General features: G+C 36.2%; 1 long non-coding RNA gene across 1 annotated transcript; it reads left to right on the top strand.

Annotated features, from left to right (window-relative positions):
• The first annotated feature begins 1,843 nt into the window (after nt 1-1,843).
• Nucleotides 1,844-11,625, top strand: LOC122641553. Its single transcript, XR_006329928.1, has 3 exons — nt 1,844-1,853; nt 5,096-5,100; nt 11,492-11,625. It is a non-coding gene; the product is annotated as an uncharacterized LOC122641553 (long non-coding RNA).
• The last annotated feature ends 514 nt before the right edge of the window (nt 11,626-12,139 follow it).

Genomic DNA, 12,139 nt, shown 5'->3' with positions numbered 1-12,139 from the left:
TAAAATTAAGATGGATGATTTACGAAACTAAGCACACCAAAACAATAATCATTATTATGCAAATCTAATATAAGTTGGGTCACAAGTGTTAGCCACTTACAAAACCTCTTCTAAATAGAGAAGGAATGACCACAATATGTGGCCAAAGAGTCTGAAGAAACTCTAAGTTAGTAGATCCGGTCAACCTTTTTGATGATCGATTGACCCCATTGAAAAAATGTTTGTTTTATAGCTGTTGAATATAGCCAGTTGATCGCCAGTTGACAAGCACATAGACTGGGGTCTGTGAACAGTCCTAGACTCCTACCGCCCCACAATCCGCCTGAACCTTTGGTCAGTGAAAAGGCCATAACCTTACTTGGGTTGACTTTTTTGAATTAGGGTGCAAGTTTGGCCCTATTGGCCCGAGCCCACCCTAAGCCCAAATAGATCCTAGGTTGCGATACCCTGGTCCTGACGGCGGGCCCAAGGTTTCAACCTTGGCCTGGCCCAACCCGGCCCTGTCTTCTTCTTCTTATCCCTAGCCTGGCCCGACCCCTACATCTCCTAAAGATAATTATGGTTAATTTATCACTACAACAACCTAAAATCGACCAATTTCATGTAATTTTGCGCATAATAATAGATATAGTAGTACTTTAGTTGGAAGGTACTTATATACCTTAATAGCCCATGATACTTTATATTAAAATAGATAGAATTTCAAATCATCTGGCTAAAATACCGCATCTAAAAGGTTAGCCTAGCAAACATTAAGATTAGGAAACAACTTGATGTGAACTAAAATATCCAAACCAAAAAGGACATAACACCATAGTTGTCATGTCCCATGGTTAGGGCCAATCAGGGTCAGTCTGGCCTGACCCTAAGGTTAGGTCAGGGTTGGATTTTCATGCCCTGAGTTAGGGCCGAGCTGGGGCTAGGCCTAACTAAGGGGAATCAGTGTTGAACTGGGATTATAAAAACCCTGACCCAATTCGACCTTTCTGTAGCCCTAGCTTGAACCATATGAAAATTAACTTGGAGAGATAGAACTTTTATGTTTTGAGCTTTGGCCAATTATTAATGTATGGTCTCTTAAATTTCCTTTGAAATCGCAAGATGTGTAGGAAAAGGGTTCTGGACAGCACTACCCTCGGGTAACACAGACTGCCTTTATGCCGGTTGACCGGGTCACTGATCAAATTGAATTTTAGGCTTGAAATGCCAGATCCTTTTGGCATTTGAACTCCCATAAGTGTTTTGTCAATATGCGTAGTTAAATTTACCAATATAAGTCTAAAATGTTCCCCCATAATCATAGGCGAAGTCACCTAACTAAGGTTAAACCATTAAGTCATGTTTGAGTACTTATAACGCTAAGCCCTATTGGTTTAAGTGATATGAGAATCAAGTTATACTTAGGAAAATAAAATACATTAGAAGTTTAAACTAATTAATTCAGAAGTCGTCAATGCTGATGATGAACATCCTTGGAGATGTCTAAGCCACTTAAGCTCTGAAGCACTTTCCAGTTGGTCATCTTATAGTAGTGAAGCTTGATCTTTAAGTATGTTTTTCAAATTCATGCCTTCAATGTTGTCCAATATTGATTTTGATCTTGCAATTTGTGGCTTGACAACTTCATCCACTTGCTTGGGTTTATATTCCATGCAACATCGTGATGCTTCAGAGGATCTGAATTGACTTTCCATACTTAGGTTTTTTTCATCAACAAACATAAGTTAGTAATCAATCGTGAAAGGAATGAAGTTGTTAGATGGCCTTGTGGTGCCGTCTTTGAATCAATCGTAAAACCGGACGAGAATGGTAATTTATAGCTCTTAAGCATGAGTTCAAGAGTCATCTAAATGGTAAATATTGCAAGGGCTCTGCCCCAGTCTCAGTGTTGTCTGTGCCATCAACTCATGCTTAGCGGGCTTGTAATTTTGATCTCCTTGGAATTGGCCATATGCCTAACAGTTTTGAGTTCTCTTTTCTCTTTTGTATCCTTTTTGGATTTCCCTTATACCTTTGCTCAGCTGTAGGAAGAAGCTGTTGATTTTGATGTGAAGTTTTCTCCATCTTTTTTTTTTCTATATTTTTCATAACAACTAGATGTGTAATATGTAACTAAATTAGGAAGAAAAAAATATGCAAGGTAAATTGTTATGCATGTCTCGAATTCTTGGACCCGTTTCAAAGAATGACCCGCTCCGACATTTTTGGTGGCGTACCCGCTTTATTGTAAAGAGAGAGGAAGATTTTGGGGTTTTCGTTCTAGGGTTTCTGAGAGAGAGCAGCAGCAGTGATTTGGGTGTTCTTGAGAGTTTCCATTGTAATTTTTCTCCGATTTGCATAGTGAATCATCTTCGTCTTCGCCCGTGGATGTAGTACACCATACTGGTGTGTGAACCACGTTATATCTCTGTGTTCTTTTGCTTGGTTCTTGTTTCTTTTCGTGATTTTGTTGGTGTTTGCTATAACATAAATAATATTTTTCACTATATAGAATAGAAAATCTTTTGCCTTCTAGTTTTACTTTTTCGATTTTGGTACTAGAAGGTCCAAGATCTAGAGTGAAAATTGTATTTCATTTAAGTCAATAATAAAAATAAATAAAAATAAAAGATGAAAACCCAAAAATTTGAATTGAGTTATTCATGCAAGGGGATTGAACATGCGGTTTCTTGGTATTAAAAAAAATACTTTGAACAAAACAAGAGATATTTAAAACATTGTATTTGTTGAGTCAACAAAAATTGTCATGTTTTGATCACAATTATGCTTGAAATCTGAACACATAAAAAGACTTAAACATGTACTAATTAAATATAATTCATTTAGGTTATGTTGTCATATCATTAGCATCATTGATATAATATAAAGTTGGATTCCATAGTTGATTAATTAAATAAGAGGCAATTTACATGATAAATTAAATTATCACATTAATATTAAGATTTAGGAGAGTCCAAATCAATACCCTTGTTTGAACAAGATGAGAGATTCGAAGTATTTCTTTCATCTTTTCAAAATGGAAAAGGCTAGTCTTCAAACATCATTGACTCATTTAGTGGTGCTTGTTGCTTGGGCAGTTTTCCATGTTTAAGTTTCTTTCTCAAAATCAATTGGTTTCAATTGTCAATTGTGTCTCCCTTTGTTATTAAACTAATACTATCATCAATTAAATCTGATGGAGACACTGGTATTTATCTTTTTATTGATGATTAATCCAAAGACCAAGTCCATAATAAAAAGCAAAAAGTTCATAAAGAAGACCTTCCCACTTCTCTCCCTTTTATTTAGGAATGGTGGTTATATTTCCACTAACACTCTGGGATTTAGGCTATGTTTGGTTCACAAGAAATGGATAGAAAAAAAAAAAAAAAAGCAGAAAATATTAAATTTTTGTTTTTGAATTTGAGGAGAGATAGACATATAAATCGATCATTGTGTTATCATAGTGTTTTGTCATCATGACACAATGATCGATCCTCCCCCCCTCTACAATATATATATATATATATATATATATATATATATATAAAGTTCTCAATTAAAATAAATAAATAAATAAATAAAATAATAGGAGTTTATTATTTTCACTAACTTGAAAAGGCATATAATGTAAAGAAATATGAAATTATATATACCACATTAATACCATCAGTGCATCGAATGTCGTGGTCCATTGTATGGGTTATTGTCAGTTTCATCATCATCCCATCAACGTGAAGGAGGCTTGTTGAAGCTCTACTGGAGTGACCTACCAGAACCGTTGGAAGTAGGATCCCATGTCACTCGCAACCGTTTGACTACTATCTCTATGTGATTGGTGGCTCCCCTAGCTCAACTCAGACGGGTAAAGAAACTATAGTGGATAGGCAAGATGAGGTGGATACATCAACGGAGGTGGATACACAAAAAATCAAAATCCATGCATCTATATATGGTCTAGTGACTGAGTCTGAGACCCGGACTGTGCAGTATATGGAATATTTACTTGCCTCTTCTCTTCAACATACTGTTGTCACATCTTATCGAAAATACGATGCATCTCCACAATTGTAAGTGTACTAGAGGGAATCCAACAAACCCGGTGGAGCGGATGCAAAGTAAGCCTCGCAAGGTTCGCTAAGGATTTATGTTACCCTCTTACGTCGTAAGGGGGTAACACAAGTCTACCTAGATGCAATAAAGATCCTCTACGACGCACAGCCCGTAGCAACCTGTGCACCCCATCCCGTCTACCTGTAAAAACAAGACATTTATCTTAAGATTTTAGAACATCAAACTATGTAACATTAGGTCTTAAAACTAAGGATATGCCTAAAAAAGTAAGAAATGACCAAAATACCCTTTTAGGGGAAATGTATGAAATGCACACAACCCTACCCAAAATTCAATTTTAATGTTAAAATATGTTTCTGAGGGTTAAATCATGAAAGTGAAGTGATAAAAATTATCCCAAAGATTCGGACAAAAAATTAAGTTTGAAATACCCAAAATGCCCTTTGTGCCCAAATTTCTGAAAATGCGTGGAAGTGTATTGAAATTTATAAGGATGAATGCAGATGTGCCTAAATACATGTGAGTAGTAATGTTTACCAAAAAAAAAAAATGTGAGTAGTAATTTAATAATAAAACAAACTGAAAAAGAGTAAGTTAAAACGATATCTAATGCTCAAAAGCCTATCATGCTGGAAAAAGACCAAATTACTTCTAAGGGATAAAAATAAGACATGGTAGGTAGTTTATGTATGTTTTGAAAACCATTTTAAGAAGTTCTGACAGCGCTTCCGCATGATCGGAGATATGAATATAGGGTTTTTTTTGGAAAATTGGTAATCATAACGGCGGGGATTTAAAAACGTATATTCTTAATCAAGATAATAAACTATAATAATGACGAAAAAAGAATTAAGAGAAAAATAACTTTTTTTATAATTTTGTAATTTAAGATAATGTGATTCTTTTTTTTAGATTTTCTATTGGTTTATATATATTATTTTATGCAATGTGATACATGGAATCACATATCTATTAAAATAAATACGAGATAAAATCAAAAGTAAAAAAACATAAGAAAATCAAAGATTAAGAATAGTAGAAGAAAGGGTAACTGCTGAACTCTCAAGTCTTAACTTTAACCTTCATTAAAAAAAAAAAAAAAAAACCGGTAAATATATCAACGAATGGTCAAAAATTCGTATTCCATTTCCATCTGGATTCATATCCATTTAAGAGAATTCGTATTCAAAAAATACTATCCAAAAAATATCTAAATCCGTCCGAAAATCGAAAGGATATTATCCAAATTTGTTCGACTATAATTATATACGAATATGATAATGCCACTATCCGACCGAATTTGATCAGTTAACATCCTTAAATTTTGATCAAAAAAACCAATCTCACGAAATTTCACATTGCCAATGAGTCTCTAAATAACAACAGTAAATCTATAAATATTAAAAAAAAAAATAGCAATAAATTTTATCTTCTAAAAAATCCCCATTAAATGGGATTGCATTTGCACTAATTTCGTGAGATTAAGTTCGAAATCATATTATCATGTAACTTAAAAGGAAATTTTTTTTTTGGTAGAGAATATATTTAAAAAGAATTATTACATGCCTAAAAATCAGTAATTCATATATATATATATATATTTTTGTAATATACTAAATTACTAATATTATTACATGGTTCAAAATTTTGGTAATTAGGATAATAGATTAATGTCAGACATGGGGCTCAGGGGATACAAGCGTGCTTGTTTTGATGGAGACTGTCCTTTTAGCATTTTGTAAAACCCTGCACACGATATGAGAGAGACGAGTCTTTATTGCATTTTGTTAAACCCTGGACATGATTTGAGAGGGACAAATCTTTTATGGGGAAAATATAGGAACGACCCCCTCCATGATCATAATCATAACCCTTAAAAGTTTGTTTTAATAAAACACCAAAATTTTCATCTTCTAACGGATCAATCAAATCAAATCAAATAACAACCCGTTACGATATCATTGACATTAACGAATAAAGTGTCCGCAGTCAAGACTCAAGACTCAATAACCGATACGCTACAATCCCGTACGTATCCCTTGCCACATCTCTGCTGCCGAAACCCTAATCTATCGTTCTCCAAATCATACTCCACATAACTGCTCCTGATAGAGTGATAGTCGCAGCCCAGTGCTCTCGGATAGCTTTTCACTTTCTTACTTAAAACAAGTAGACCATAAGTTTCTGAGGGTCTAAGTTACTTACCATTTTAAGGGCTGTTCCCTACCCCCCCATCAAATATAAATACAAATTTAAAAAACAGGTATTATTTTATGGAAAAAAAGTAGCAGTGTTCGAGCATTGCCATTCTAAAATATTACTAGCAGTGCAACATTTAATAACAGCCATTGATCTTTATCTAGGCTAATCTTAATCGTTGATTGCTTTACAAGTCTTTTTAACCTATTACTTTCTGATACAATTACAACCGGTTAACTCCTCTTCTATCAAATGTGAAGGAGCGAAATGGATTTATAAAAATAAAAAAAAAGAAGAGCAAAGTGGAGATGATGTGCAGAGGCGGGTCAGATATGGAACAGATAGAAGACACAAGAGGATGGCGCTGAGTTCTTCTCATCTTCATCAACATGGGCCACGGAGACGATGACTCCCATTCGACCTTCTAATTAAACCCCAAAATTGTGGAAATAAACCATTAAATTCTTCTGATTAAACCTTGAAATTTTGGAAAGAAACCATTAAATTCTTCTGCGATTAAAACCCAAATTTTCCGTTGGAGTTTGAGTTCTTAATATCACTTCTAATTTCAATTTCCGAATTTCCGAGAGAGAAAGAGAGACTTGAAGAGTGGAGATATGGGTCATGGAAGAAAGAGAGAAACGTTACCATGAAAGAAAGAGAGAGAGAAAGAAAGAAGTGAACAGAGAATGCCATGAAAGAGAGAGAGAGAAAGAAAGAAGTGAAGAGTTTCTCTCTGATCGATCCAAATCTAACTTAAGTAATTTTTTCTAATCTTTACTCTTCACGAGACACTACAAATTCCGGCGACGTTGCAGGTAGTGCAAGACCAAAAGGAAATCAAAGAGAGAGTACAGACTCGAGGGCGAGAGAGAAAGGAGAAGAAGACGAAGGGAGGGAGGAGAATGATACACACCCGCTTCTCTCTCTGTTCCCCAATTGATGCCCTAATTTGCTTTAAATTAATTGTTGAAAAAGTACACCATGACTTTGATTGTGTTGGAGATGTTTCGACTCAGGTTGCGATGGAACCCAAGGAAAAGAGGGTTACTACTTGGGTTCCATGACAGGGATGGTCGGAGGTTGTGCTTGGGTCAGTCGATGACCCTATGGCAACATTGTTGTTCTGATATGAGATTGGGAAGCCGATGACCTACGTCGATATTGTAGGGATGCAGCGGGATGGGAGGTTGCAGTAGCGGAGGGTGGGTTGCGGAGGGTTTAATTCATTGCAGCAGCGGAGGTGTGTAGCAGAGCCTTCAACTAGCACCACCTTCATTCTGCTTTGACCTGGGCACCTTTGCAAGAGAGAGAGAGAGAGAGTCTCACCGTAACAGCCGGTTATAGGTTAATCGTAGAAAAACAATGGACGGCTTAGATTAATCTATATTCATCAACGGTTAAAATTAATATATCAATAGCAGCGCTCGCAGTGCTCAAGCGCCGCTACCACTCACCTTTATTTTATTCACAATCCTCACAATTTTTTTTATTCGTGAGGCAGAACAATCACTATGAAGTTTCAGTTTTGCTGTGAGAGGAAGCAGAGCAATCACTTTGAAGATCTTTGTACTGTTTGATTTCTGCAGCATCTTTGGAGCATTAATGAGCATTGAGCATTAATTCATCATTATCCCAAATGCCACTATAAGTACCCAAAAAAATTAAAGGAAATATAACATCTAATAATGGGAGGCAGTTTTCTGTACGGGAGTGTGGCCTATGCCAGCAATCCCATGTGTCTATCTCTCTCCTCCTTAAAATAAGGGGGTAAAGGTGTCTTTTCACATGGGGGAGGAGAGAGATAGACTCATGGGAGTACTGGTGTAGGCCACACTCCCGAACAGAGAACTTTTTCCTTATACAGATTCAATGAGTTGGAATTTATAAGCAGCAAAAAATACCCTGAATATAACATATAACCATATACAAACTCAGTGAGTATGTTTAATTGAGGTATAAAATATAGTCAGGATTCAAATTTTCACTTGATATTTTTCTAAGTGTCAATCATAATAATCCAATAAATAAAACTGAACCCAAAAAAAATTAAGGGTGCATGTTTTGTAATACATGTTGTTCGATCTATACTTTTCTGAAGTTGCTTCAAAACCTTTCCTTCCCCTCTCCCTCCAAAACCTTTTTTGGGTTTAGCAACAGATTGTCCACTGTGCGCAACTGCTACTCCTTTCTCTTGTGCTTCACTTCACTTCAGACAGTGACGTTAATTGGTGTGGGGAACCATGGGACCTGTCATATGAATTGAACAATAAATATAGGTGGCGGAGGTGTCCCCTTGAACATGTAAGTAAGGAGGATTCTTTCTCACTCTCACTATTCTTCTTCATGATCTCCTTCCTCCTTTTTAGGTCTGTTTCTCACGTCCCTTTCCTCTTTTTTTAACATCTCTCTTCTAGTTGTTCTCCTTCTTCAGCCGGTCGTTATCACGTATTCCTCCAGGGATGAATAAGTTTGCAAAATGTTCATTCGGTTCTTCTTCTCTATCAACGGTCGATTTCACCACTAATAATCTGATCGTTTGACTTTAAAATTCATCCGAAACCAGCTCTCAAGTGATAGCTCTTCATCATCCATCCTCTTTCTCTTTCTACAAAACCCCTCCTCCTTGCTCAAAAAAGATTCTCATTAATAGGTTTAACATGGTAAACCAATTGTACTGAAAAATTAAAGCAATCAACAACAAAAAATTTGACAAGTGGCAATCCAAACCAGACCTCTCTATAACCATGTCAACTTGAACCCAAGTGGTAAGGTTTGTAGGAACCTTTTCAACTTATTTGTAAGGGGCAATTACTATCACTACCCTACACTTAGCCATTTACTAAAACTACCTTACCTTAAACTTCTTTTCTAATACTACCTTGCTTTTAAACTTTTACATCTCCTTCTACCCTCATGTTTTTAAATACTCAAATTGCCCTACCTTTTCACCTACTAACCTGTTAATCTATTTAACCTCCCATTCATCTTCTACTTTTTACCTTTTTTGTCAAAATAGTAAAAAATGAAAGCACCCACCCACTTCTGTCTCCCCTTTTTTACTCCATTCATTTTTTTTTTCAATTTAATTAATTTTGTATTCAACATTTTATCCTCATCGTTCTTCTTCGAAGTTCGAATAGATTATGGTTCTAAGTATCGGTATCGTATCGCCCGTATCGGGTGATACGTATTGGTTTTACTAGTCATCGATATCGATACCATGTCGATACCATATCGGGGTAGCACGGTACAGACAAGGGGTAAAATGGTCAGAAAACTCATCTTTTAAGGAGATTCAGGGTAATTTTGCTCGATACAACTGATCCAGGCCGATACCGTATTGGTAGCACGGTATGGACATGGGGTAAAATGGTCAAAAAACTCATTTCTTTAAGGAGATTCAGGGGTAATTTTGCCCGATACAGCCGATCCAGGTCAATACTGTATCGGTATCGTATCGGTTTTGTAGGTTACCGATACCTGTTCCAATACCGTGCGTCGACTCTCTTCAAAGCACCCCACTTCTTCTCTCTCATCCTGTTTTTATTTAATTTATTTTTTATTATTTTTGAAGAGAGTCGATCAGTTCCATGGTTTTAGTGCACAGTATTAGAACGAGTATCGGTAACCTACAAAACCGATATTATACCGATACGGTATCGGCCTGGATTGGCTATATTGGGCAAAATTACCCCGGAATCTCCTTAAAAATGAGTTTTCTGACCATTTTACCCCTTGTTTATACCGTGCTACCGATATGGTATCGGCACGGTATTGACATCGGTGACTAGCAACACCAGTACATATTGCCTGATACCGATGATATGATACCGATACTTGAAACCATGAACTGTTCCAAGATGAACAATGAGAATGAAATGTTGAATGAAAAATTAATTATATAGAACAATTGAAGAAAAAACAAAAAAAAAATCGAATGGAGTAAAAAAGGGGAGAGAGAAGTGGGTGGGTGCTTTCATTTTTTAATATTTTAATGACAAAAAAAAAAAAAAAAAAGTAGGGACCTTTATCCGTTGCTGTAACTGGAGCGCTGCTGTGTGCATCGTGAGGCACAACAGCGGCCATGTGTGCACAGACTCTGCACACATGGCCGCGGCTGCGCCGCACGATGCGCACAACAACGCTCCAGTTACAGCAACAGATAAAAACTCAAAAAGTAGAAGATGTGGACCAAATGATAGGTTAAATAGATTTTTTTTTTGGGGGTAATGGTAGGTTAAATAGATTAACAGGTTATTAGGTGAAATGGAAGGGCAATCTGGTTATTTAAAAACATGAGGGTAGCAGGAGATGTGAAAGTTTAAAAGCAGGGTAGTATCAGAAAAGAAGTTTAAGGTAGGGTAATTTTAATAAATATAGGTTAAGTGTAGGGTAGTGATAGTAATTGCCCCTATTTGTAAGGGTAATGTATGGGTCAAATGGTTGGTTCGGTCCAGTTGTAGTCATTTTTCCTGATTTTATGCATATACTAGCTAAGTGGCTAGATTGAAATCAGGCCGATACGGTGTTTGAAGTGTTTGGTTTGGCCTCTTATAGGCATCGTCTTGGTTTTTTCATATATATATATATATAAAGGAAAAAATATAAGTAAATAATAACGAGGTTGGATTGCTAACTTGTTATTCATGTAACAAGGGTGGGTTACATTTGGAAAATTAACAAAACGGTGAAAAGACCAATATGTGAAGAGCAGGACATTGAAAGGTCTATCCGGTGGGGGCAATATAAATTTTTAATAGAATCCCATAATGAACAATGTAAAGTGGCATTTCTGTCAATGCATATGGTTGTAACTGCGAGGATTCTCTTACCTACTATCTTTCCCGTCTCCGACCAAATTCTCTCTCTTTGTGGTTTCCGGTAGGGCTCAAGCTCTATTTGAAGTGGCCATCGATGGCTGAAGAACGCCTATGAAGAAAAGTATTTCTGTAGGCAGTTACTATTTCAAAAAAAGAAAGGCAAGGGTTAGGGTTTTAGAATTCCTGAATCATGCCATTGCTAGTGAGGTCGGAGACATTGGAAGGATCCATCTCCGTTTCTTGCGGTAAACTCTACATTTACCCTCTCTCTCTCTCTCTCTCTCTCTATACTAGAATGAATGTGTCTGTGAATCCTGATATTTCAGGTGATGATGAAAGATTCAAGTGACAGTAATAGTTTTTTCCCACAACTTTTTTTTTTCCTGCTCTTTACCAAATTATAGCTATGTAAATAGTTCTCAATGGAAGAAGAAATTTGTGGTGCCATGATCATGTCCTTCTATATTTCTCAATTGTGCTTTCTGTTTTCTATCGTGTATATTATTGAAAATACAAGACAGTGAGTGAATAATTTCCAATCGAATTGTGCTTTAGGGTTAAAGTTTTTATTGCCCTCCCCACCATTCCACTGCTTTAGGCTTTAACGTTTTGTGCTGAATGAAGTGCATGCAAAATTTAATATAATGAATGAAGAATTCTTGTAAAATTGTGTTGCCTGTCTATACATTTTGTTATTTCACTCTCTTTTTTTCAGCCATTTTGTACATAGCTCTCATGAATGAGCTTTGAAGGGCTACATTATTATAGCTTCACAACTAGATGGTTTAAGATCTCTTAATGCACATTTTCTAGTTGCATGCTACTCATACTTCACTAGAATGGCTTCCTATTTTCTAAGATTACATTATATTTCTTTCCCTTTGTTCCTTGCTGTCAACTCTGTGTAGTTCTTATAGGATTATGAGAAGACATCAATTTACCACGATATAGGTGCAGCATGATTTCCCATTTGGTGGTGATTTGTTGTGTAGAGTGTTATGGGTTGGCATGTATTTGTTGTTGTTAGTCCTAATGCCTCTTTGACTTGAAAGAGTAAGGAGCTA

This window comes from Telopea speciosissima, chromosome 10 (genome assembly GCF_018873765.1).
Source record: "Telopea speciosissima isolate NSW1024214 ecotype Mountain lineage chromosome 10, Tspe_v1, whole genome shotgun sequence".
Classification (NCBI taxonomy): domain Eukaryota; kingdom Viridiplantae; phylum Streptophyta; class Magnoliopsida; order Proteales; family Proteaceae; genus Telopea; species Telopea speciosissima.
Note: the sequence above shows the minus strand (reverse complement) of the source record. Positions and strands in the feature narration are given on the sequence as shown.